We start from the raw sequence: 11,068 nt of genomic DNA on the forward strand, positions 1-11,068 counted from the left end.
GGGGAGATCCTATACAAAAGAAGAGAAGATCAGGTGCTATTAAGATGTATGGACGCTGTAGAGGCTAAGAAAATCTTGGAGGAAGTCCATAAGGGCGTCTGTGAGACCCACGCTAATGGTTTTACAATGTCCAGGCAAATTATGAGATTCGACTGTTACTGATCCACCATAGAAGGGGATTGTATTAACTACGCGAAAAGATGTCATATGTGCCAAATCTATGGAGATAACAAGCTTCATGTGCCTCCTTCACCTTTTCATGTTATGACTTTTCCATGGCCTTTCTTGATGTGGGGCATGGATGTGATTGGGCCAATATCGCCAAAAGCTTCCAATGGACATTGATTCATCTCCGTGGTCATCGATTACTTCACCAAATGGGTATAATCCGCTTCATACGCCAATGTTATGAAGTTGGTAGTCAGCAAGTTCCTAAAGAAAGAGATCATATGTCAATATGGAATGCCAGAAAGGATCATATCGGACAATGCACTGAATTTGAACAATAGCACAATAGCATAGGTCTGTAGCCAATTCAAGATCAAACACCACAACTCGTCGCCATATCACCCAAAAATGAATAGTGCAGTGGAAGCAGCCAATAAGAATATCAAGAAGATTGTGGGGAAAATGACTGAAACCTAGAGGGATTGGCATGAGAAGCTACCATTTGCCCTCTATGCTTATCAAACATCTGCCAAGACCTCCATCGGGGCAACGCCTTTCTCTTTAGTCTATAGAATGGAGGCGGTTCTGCCTATCAAAGTCGAGATTCCTTCTCTCTGAGTTTTGTTAGAGGTAAAGTTAGATGAAGCAGATTGGATCCAGTATCGATACGATCAGTTGAATTTGATTGAAGAAAAGAGGCTAAGGGCTATCCGTCATAGTCAGATGTACCGAAAACGAATGATGCGAGCTTATGCAAAAAGGTTCACCCAAGAGAATTCCATGAGGGAGATCTGGTTTTGAAAAAGATCCTTCCAATACAAAAGGATTTCAAAGGGAAATGGATGCCAAACTGGGAAGGACCTTATGTGGTAAAGAAAGCCTTTTCCAGAGAAGCATTGATTCTAGCCGAGATGGATGGTAAAAACTTTTCCAATCCTGTGAATTTGGATTCCAGCAAGAAGTATTTCACCTAAAAAAGGAGAGGCCAAGGCGAAAACCCGTAAAGGGCGCTTTGAGACCTTTAAAAAAAAAAAAAGAAGAAAATAGAGTGTCTAAGGTGAAAACCCGCAAAGGGCGCTTTGAGGCCAAAGGGGTTTAGAGTTGAAAACCCGAAAATTAACGGCTCAAATTTTGAAAATGGGGCATGTGGTAGTCTTTTCCTCTCAAAATTAATAAGAAAGAGGAGCGTTACATCTTAAGGCAACGACAAAGTATTTTAGATCTCCTAAACACATATCTAGCTCGAAATGGTCTTCGAGAAGTTTGAACAGAGAAGCTCGTACTGTGATATTTGGGGCACCTATTTTCATCTTATTCATTTTTTAGTTTAGCAAATTTGCTATCTTGATTATTTTACTTTGAGCTTTGCTCTTAATAAAATTCCATCTTGTCCGTCCTGATAGCCTTTTTCAAGCATTTTTCATTGAAACAATGATTATTGGACTTACAATATTCATATGAAAGAAGTTCTGCATATTACTCTGAAAAGTTTCTAAATGGTACAAAAAACTTGAAACAGGACCACTAGTTAGAACTAACCCAAATGTAAAAATTGAAAACATTGGAGGGAGGACAGTCCAAATTATGGCTATCTCTTCAAATCTTCTGTCAAAGATACCAATTGAGTAAGAAGGCATGGTAGCGTATCAGTGATAGAACCTTAATGAATGACGAGCAATGACAACCTAATCATTAAAAAAGAGTCATTCTAAAAAAATAACATTCTGCATTCAAGTAAATATCATTCACACACATCTAGTTAGGAGCATTTGATGCATTCTAATCATGACATCCTAATCATTTAGCATAAATAGGCCAATTAAACAGATTTTACAAGTCCTGTTCCTTAGAGAACGGCGTAATAGACCAGTGAAACCACAAATAATATACCTCTAAAGTTGCAGTAGGTCAAATTAAACCATCATGGTGAATCTTATCTTCTTATCTCCCTGAAGTTGTAGAGGAGTAGATTAAAGCCACAAATACACAAACCTTATCTCCCTAAAGTTGCAACGGAGCAGACTGAGGACAGCAAATCATATTTCCTTGAAGTTCCAGTAGAACAGCTTAAAGTTATGAATTATGGAAGATCTTGTCTTCCTAAAGTTGCAGTGAAGCAGATTGAAGCCACTAGCCTTATCTACCTGAAGTTACAGCGGAGCAGACTAAAAATAGCGATTCTTGTCTCCCTGAAGTCGCGGCGGAACATATTAAAGCTACAAGTTACAATCCTTATCTCTCTGAAGTTGCAGTGAAGCAGGAAAACACACAAGCCTTATCTCCCTGAAGTTGTAGTGGAGCAGGTTAAAATTTCCAATTCTTATCTCCTTTAAGTTCCAGCGGAGTAGATCGAGGCTACAAATCTCTTCTCCCTGAAATTACATTAGAGTTGCAGTGGATTAGAACGAGGCTACTTGAAGAAGAGGAGTACCACAGAAGCCAAGACTCGGCAAGACCGAGCAAAATTGGTCTTTCTTAAAAGTCTTTGTTCTATTCTAGTTACACGACAATGAGCAAAGAGGGGCAACTGTGAACAACCCAATTTTCCCGGGCCCATGTAAAGATTAAGAAATGAAACAAAAAAAAAAATATTAATAAATGTCCAAATTAAATTTCCATTACAGCCCAATATCCAATGGCCCAAAACACCAATCAGTACACCCATTAACCCAAGCGGCTCCAATCTTAAACCTAAAATCCAAATACTAAAACACTAAGCTCAGCCTCAAAATTGAGCCAACTTTCAGTACATGTTCAACAAACCCTAGCCTTTACGCCGCTGCCTTCGCCTCCAGTGCACAACCTCCGTACGCCCCATGTCGAGTGCCACGTTGCCTCCGTACCTGCGAAGAAGACAAAAGTACAACAGCAGAATAATAGCAAGAAAAAAAATGAAAGTAAAAAAAATAGAAATATTGTAACAAATATCGGCTATAAAAGCCCCCATAAAAACGAATGTATTTTTTACGAGATTTGGAATACAAAAGAGAAAAACAATCAGAAGCAAACATTTTACAAAGGCACTTTTTTATTCATTTCTCTCTCTATTCGAAATAAAAAAGAAGTAATAATGAAATCTCACATTCGGTTCATTCTCCGTCGTGATTAAGAACCTCTGGTTACCTAAGCGTCACGAAACCAGTTCTGATGAGGGTTAGAGGCGCTGCGAAGATGGAGGTTCTTTCATTGCCGATTTGCCTCTTTTCCTTCAATTTTTTCTCTTTTTTTAGAAACAAAAATTTATTTTTAAAAGCTTTTAAAAATGGCATTCAAAACATTTTCATTTTCTGGCACGACGGAGCTGCGGCGGAATCACCATGCGAGCTCATCGATGTCTAGGCCGGAGAAAAGGGACGAGAGAGAAGAGAGCTCTCAACTTTTTTTCAAGAAAATGAAAAAAGAAAGTGGTTTTTTTATCTGAATTTTCACATTTATATAAGGAATAATACGGCGCCGTTTTGGGCTTAGTTAGCAGTGGCCAAAAACGACGCTGTTTTACGCCAGACCCGCGCATTGACCCGACACATCCAGCGGATCCGCTCGTTTTCGACCAGATGGTCTATTTGTGCATTAGGTCCTTCTGCATTTTTATTATGTTTTAATCCAGTCTTTTTTGCTTTTAATTTCTACCTTTAATCTCGACTTTGTTTCGATTTTTCCGTTAGGGGACGATGTGTTTTGGAACAGGGGATAATTCCTTAATGAGTCCCTCCTCCCTTACGCGTATCTCATTTTAGTCCTAATTTCAACCATTTTTTTAAAAAATAATTATCCCTTAAAGTTTATTTCTTTTTATTTCAGTCCTTTGACCATTTAATATTGATTATTTTTCCCTTTTTATTATTTTCAATATTTTTGCTTTTCTTTTTATTTTTTTAGTATTTTATTTGCTTATTTTATTTACATTTATACTCCTTATATTTTTATTTTATTTTCATATTTATTTATTTACTCTCGCTTTATGCCCTAAATGTCATTTTAATTCTAATTGAGTCCTTTTTAGTTTCCACTTCCGTTTTTTTGTTTGTTATTCTTAGTATTTTCTTTGTATTATTCTTTTGCCCTTTTATTTATTTATTCATTACTCCTAAATCTAGATTTTATTATGATTATCACTTTTATATCTTTTTGTTATTATTATTATTATTATTATTATTATTATTCATGTTACTAGTTATTTTACGTCATCATTCTTTCTTATAATTGTCCATATTTGCATTAAAATTTAGCATATTATGCGATACTGTGAATTGTTTTTGTTAATGTATTTATATTTTTGTTATTTAGCGCAACAATTTTATCCAAATCATTGTTTTAAATAAGAAATTATGTTTTGTTTAATTACTACACTTGTTATTATTCAAAAAATTTCAATAATAAGGCAATGTTTCGCATTTAGAAAATTCGAGAAATCATACCCTAACTTACGGGGTCTCGATTTTCTTGTTGAACCTAAATAGCTGAATATCCTTTCAAAATTCGAAATATATGAATTTTAAATAAGATAAAGGCAATATTTCGCGTTTAGAAACTCGAGAAGGTCATGCCCTAACTTACGAGGTTTCGATTTTCCTCGTTGGATCTAAACAATCGAATATCCTTTTAAAAATCAAAGGGTGAATTTTAAAATAAAACAATTAAAAGGCAAGCTTATTTTCGATGGTTCAAATGTTGTGTCCTAACTTACGGGATGTAATATTTTGTTACCTCGAGACAATAAGGCCTTCAATGTTCGATTCAATTTATTCAAGCATTTCTTTTAAATCAACATTAATAAAAAGAATCTTATTTTAAATTTTTTTTGAGTTTTCAATTTTCAACGTTTAGAAATTAATTAATCAATTAGGTACCAATTTTGGGCGTTACAAGGGTGCTAATCCTTCCTCGTACGTAACTAACTCCCGAACCTGTTTTCTCAAATTTCGTAGACCAAAATTGTTGTTTTAGTAAATCAAAATATTTTATTAAAACGATTGGCCACGAGGTGACCCAATCACACCTCATAAAAAAGGATTGGTGGCGACTCCCATTTTTTATTTTCTTTTTAAATAAAAGTCGACCGTTTTCAAAAAAAAATAGTTTTGAAAATCTTATGTGGTGGCTTACGAATTTGCCAAATTCCACTGGGATTGTGGAGGTAGCAAGAAAGGTACATTCAAGATCTTTCAAATGGTATTTGTGATATTCATTTTGGTTGAGTAATTTAAGAGAATAATTTTTTAAGTTTTTTATATATAGGTTTTTGATTATTTCGAATTGTCAACTTTAACGTATCAGAATTCCATCTTTAGATGGTTATTTGTTTTAAAAATTTAGGTGTCTTTCATGAAATGTATTGTGTACTTTCATTTGGTATAATTATCTCAGTTATAGGAGTCATGCTAAGATATAAAAGGCCCCAGAGTAGGTTAATCGAACAATTAACGCAGAAAATCTTGGTAGATTGTAATAATTTCTTATGTTTTGGCTTACAATACCTAGGCTTTTGGTAACCGATTTTGAGAAAACAAATTTCTAAGTTTAATACTACATTTAATCTTTAAATTCATATTTTTACATTGTCAAAATACCAAATAAATTGCAAGTTTGAATGGCTTCAAATATGCCAAAAGATAATTAAGTTTAGAAATTCAAATTTTAAAATTTCAAATTTTAATTATTTTTAAAAACATTTTTAATTTAAATACATATTATTTTTGTTGAAAACCATACTAAGTTTAGCTTTATTAATTTATTAAAATTTCTTATATATGTATTTTAAAATAAATTTGCTTGACAGATAAAATTGCAATATAATTTTACTTTATCAATAAAATACATTTAAAAATTTTAAATGCCTTATAAATTACAAGACAATCTACTTACTACCCATAATACTTGCACTTTCTTTCAATAACTCTCTTATACATCCAGAATACAATTTTAATCCTATACCAACATTCAGTTGAAACAATTCCATTTTTTTTAATAGTCCTGAATACATTTTATGAGCCAAATTATCAGTTGCAAACTTTATATTTTTTGTCCAAAAAGAAATGGAATGGGAAATAAAGCTTGTAAAATCTCATACGTGGCTGGCGATAATCGGATCAAATAAGAACTTTTGGAGAGCATCACTGCCTAGGCATAGACAGTGGTCTATTTAAAGGCATTTTGTGAAAACTACTCCCACTTGAAATCTAATTCATAAGTATAATTAAGAGATCATCTTGCTGTGGAAAAATGGAGTCTTCAACTCTGACTGGTAAGCTTGAGGCCGATATAGAGATAAGGCTTCTCCTAAACAGTTTCACGATATGTTTGCCACCATGCCTCATCATGTGCACCACACTTGCTATAACAAGATTCAAGGATGAGATTTACATGAAGATGAATTGGAAAAAGTCGGTAACATTCTCAACTGGCGTTATGTGCATGGTATGATATATATAAACATACCAAACCCGTAATTCTTTTTTGGATGATTTCTTCCTCCTTTTATTTGTTAATCTTAAAAACAATGTAATAAACATTTTGTGTGTTTAGATGGGAAGGCTAAGGTGGCAAAGGATTTAGTTGAGGCGATAGACCTGATAAGAACTTGGTCACTTTCAAAGTGATAGATAGAGATCTGTTGAAAGAGTACAAGAACTTTTCACTCACGATTCAAGCTTTGCCCAAGACCGGAGGTAGTGGCAGCATAGTCCACTAGACTGTGGAATACGAGAAGCTGCACCATGGAATTGCATATCCCGAGACTCTGATGCAATTCTTGGTGGATGTCTCCAAGGACATTGATGCTCAACTCACCCAACCAAACTAAATGATCGATTAAGAACATCCCATGTCCGTACTATACTACTACTACCAAAAGCAGTACTAATCTAATTAAGAATAAATTGACGGCTACCTTATTTCTTGTTTCAATTCCAATATGTACACACGTTTGGATCAATATGCTGTCAAAGAGAGGAAGCTTTTATTTTCTTAGTATTTGTTGTTTAATTATGTTCCATGTGCTTCTACTTGTGTGTTATTGATATAAAAGTATAGGGTTAGTTTCAATTTTTGGTTAGAATAATATTGATTTTTGGTAATATAAAATTAAAACTTACCCATATCTTAAAATATATGTATTAACATTCAACATTTTAGTATTTTCATTCAACACTAAAAAACCCCATAAAATTCAACTTTTATTATTTCCATTTTGAATTTAATTCGATTTGAAAATTTTATTGTTGCAATAGTGTAATTATCAAAATAATTAATATATTTTAATTATATTTAATAGTTTTGATAATATTATTGTAGTAGTCCAAATTTGACCGGGCTTTAAAACCCAAAAGCAAAATAATAAATAAATAAATATTTATTTATTAAAGTCCATTCAAAAATAAACAGACCTGTTACTACCTAGCAGGCCTAAAACTATCCCTTAACCCGTTTACACCCTTAACCCATTACAGTTACAACCTCAACCCAGATACACCCGAAGCCAAACCTAAATCAGACCCAAATAGCAGAGGCCCAAAACTTAAGTTACCAGCTAGGGTTTCCAACCCTAGCTCTTTCTCCTCGCGCCGCAAATGGAAGATTCCAGAAGCCATCTCAACGGACGCATCTGTTCATCTCTCATGTCGTTCCAGTGACCCCCCATCAGCGCCGTGACTCTGCCTCCGAAATCAACGCGCGAATCGAAACCAACCCTCGTCACCACCAGATTTCTAGCAAGTTCCTGCAAAAGAAAAGGAAACACAGCAGATACGAAAAAACAAAAAAGGAAACTAAAATAAAAAGATTTCAGCAGATCACAATCAAAGATATGGTGGATACAGCAGACAAGAAATGGAAAGAAATCTTCGATTTCTTTCCCAGTTTATGTAATAACAGTAGTGGCTATAAAAGCCCGAATCAAAACAGTGTAAAGGGACCTTTTTTAAAAAAAGAGAGAAATATATTTACACAGATTCGTTCAAGGAAATACCAACAGTCTCTCAAAAGGTGATTTAATCGCATATCTCGTGCTTTATTTTGTACATATATGAACTGTTCTAGCATATACGAGTAAGGATCTAAAGGAAAAGAGATTACCTGTGGAAGGACGAGGGTTTTTAAGCCTTCAGACCACCGTGTACGACGGCGCGTGAGGCGCGTCTGCAAGCACTGCACCGTGGTCGGAGGCCAGAGCTGGGGACCTTTCTCTTCCCCTTTGTAGAGCATTTCAAGACCTTTTTTTTTTTAAGACTGGTGTTAAAATGATTTTTAAGCTGCAAATTTGGCTTATATAGCCTCCTTGAAACCACATCGTTTCTGCTTAACTTAATAAGCTCAAAACGGTGTCCTATTAAGCCATGGGATCCGCGCGTTGACCCGATTACCCGGGGAGGATCCGCATGATTTTTAGAATTAGGTTAATTACCCAATCGATCCTTCCACCTCTTTTAATTTATAATTACGTGTTATTCTATTTTTTAATTTGGCCCTCATATTTTACAATTGTTTCAATTTAGTCCCAACGATTATTCAATTACATTCTGGGAAACGTCGCCTTTTTGGGAATAGGACAATTTGCCCAATGAGTCCCTTTTGTTTTACGCGCATTTTAATTAAGCCTTAATTCAGTTTTATTTCTTTTAAATTCGCCCCGTAATTTTGCTGAACTTTAAATTTAGCCCTATATTTATTTTTATTATTCTATATACATATTTTTATATATTGTTATTTGTTTTATTTTTACCTTACTTTTATATTATACATTATAAGATTATTTTATTATAATATTATTATTATTTATTATATATTATTTTTCACAAATTATTATTATTATTTTACATCATTATTTTTATATTATTATTATATTTTATTTGCATTATTCTTACATATATATTTTCATTATTTTATATTATATCTATTATATTTCTTATTTCCTATATATTTAAATTATATTTTATTATATAACATTTATTGTATTTTTATTTTTATTCTATATTACTTTTTTATCGTCATATATATCATATATTATCTATTATATTATTCATGTTTATATTATTCATTATATTATTTAAAATTTTAAAATTTGTAAATTAAATTATATTTTTAACTCATATTATACACATATTAAATTATTAGTTATTTATTTATTATGCATTATTTTAAAATGATATTTTCATGTTATGTGTTATTTTATAAATTCTTTTACATACTTTTATTTTATATTTTTTAAACCCAATATATTTTATATATAATTATTATTCTTTTATAAATATTTTGTTATTATGTTGTATATATTGTATAGCAAATACTATTTTAAGATTATTATTAAATATTATGTCTTTATTTGTATTATATGTATATTTTATTAACAATAACACATTTCATTTTTTTTTGCATATGTCATGTGTTATATGTTATTTTATATTTATTATTTGATATTACATTTCATGAACATGTACATTGATATTGTATTACTCTTTTTGTATGTCATGCATTATTTAATTATTACTTTTTGTATATCATGCATTATTTAATTATTACTTTGTATGTTTGTAGGTTTTGTTTATTCATTCTCAATACATGCTATATATATATATCTTTGTATGCATATTGTTAATATTTGCTATATATATATTATTTTTATATATATGTATCTAATGCACGATCTTTATATTATTGCCATCATTTTGTTTAAATGCATGTATTATTTACCTACTACAATAATATGTTACTATGTATGATTTATAATACAATACGATTCCCCATGCATCATTTTTAAAAAACAAGACTTCAAAATTTTCAAAAATAAAAAGGCAATGCTTGGTATTTGGAAGCTTCGAAAAAAGTAGTGCCCTAACTGATTGGGTTGCAATTTTTTCTCGTTGAGTTCGAATGGTCATATAGCCTTCTAAGTTTTTTGAGATTTTCAAAATATAAGCAACTGTCTTGGAATCTCAAAGCAATATGTCCTAACTTATTGGATATGGCGTTTTCTTTGTTTGAGATAGGGATTTTCAAAAAGGGCTAACTTAGTGTCCATACTTTGATACGAGTGAACCCTAATTTTCAAAATCAAAATATTTTAAAGAGGATTACATCTTGAAATCTTTGAATTTTTGACATTAAAGACATTTGGTAATTAATCGGTACCAATTTTTTGGGCGTTACGAGGTGCTAACCCTTTCTCAATGCGTAAGGCTCCCGAACCCGTTTTCTGATTTCGTAGGCCAAAACTAATGATTTTAAAACAAAATGTTTTGAAAGTGATCCGATCGCACTTAAAAAGATTGGTGGTGACTCCCGTTTTCGTTTTTCTTAAAGTCGATTCCCATTTTCAAAAACTTGATTTTAAAAATGGTCTCGACAGCTTGGCGACTCCGCTGGGGACTCCATAAAAGAGTCAAACCGTGTAATTGATTATCTCTTGTCTTAATGTCAGAAATTAAAATTTTTAAAATATAATCCTCTTTGCATTACATGTGTTTGTATTATTGCATGTGTTGCTATATTCTGATGCGCATTGCATTTGCATGACCGTTGTGGTCACACCCTTAAGTGGGAGTGAGAAACTACGCCTTCGTGAGGTTTTCGCCTCCGTGCAGGATAGTGGATCACTTTCGGGATACATCCGTACCTATGGTTTCGTGAGATTTTCATCTCCGTGTAGCCATAGGGAAATGTATTCCCCTGAACTGAACTCGATTCAAATGAGCCTATAATGGGTGAGAATTGAGGAATCTGCTGGTTCAGGTACCTCAAACTTTAGAACCAACCTCATATAGAAAAACCGTAAGAGCCTAACTTGGTTAGAGTTAAACTTTAGATATTACCCTTATAAATTATCGTTGAGATTTATTGATATCATGTGATACTAACTATTTCTTTTCTTTTGTTCGCATGTCATTTTGCATTTACAAAGGTATCG

General features: G+C 32.8%; 1 pseudogene; it reads left to right on the plus strand.

The window, feature by feature from the left end:
- The first annotated feature begins 6,390 nt into the window (after nucleotides 1-6,390).
- Nucleotides 6,391-6,970, plus strand: LOC108462071 (MLP-like protein 31; annotated as a pseudogene).
- The last annotated feature ends 4,098 nt before the right edge of the window (nucleotides 6,971-11,068 follow it).

This window comes from Gossypium arboreum, chromosome 3 (genome assembly GCF_025698485.1).
Source record: "Gossypium arboreum isolate Shixiya-1 chromosome 3, ASM2569848v2, whole genome shotgun sequence".
Taxonomy (NCBI): Eukaryota; Viridiplantae; Streptophyta; class Magnoliopsida; order Malvales; family Malvaceae; genus Gossypium; species Gossypium arboreum.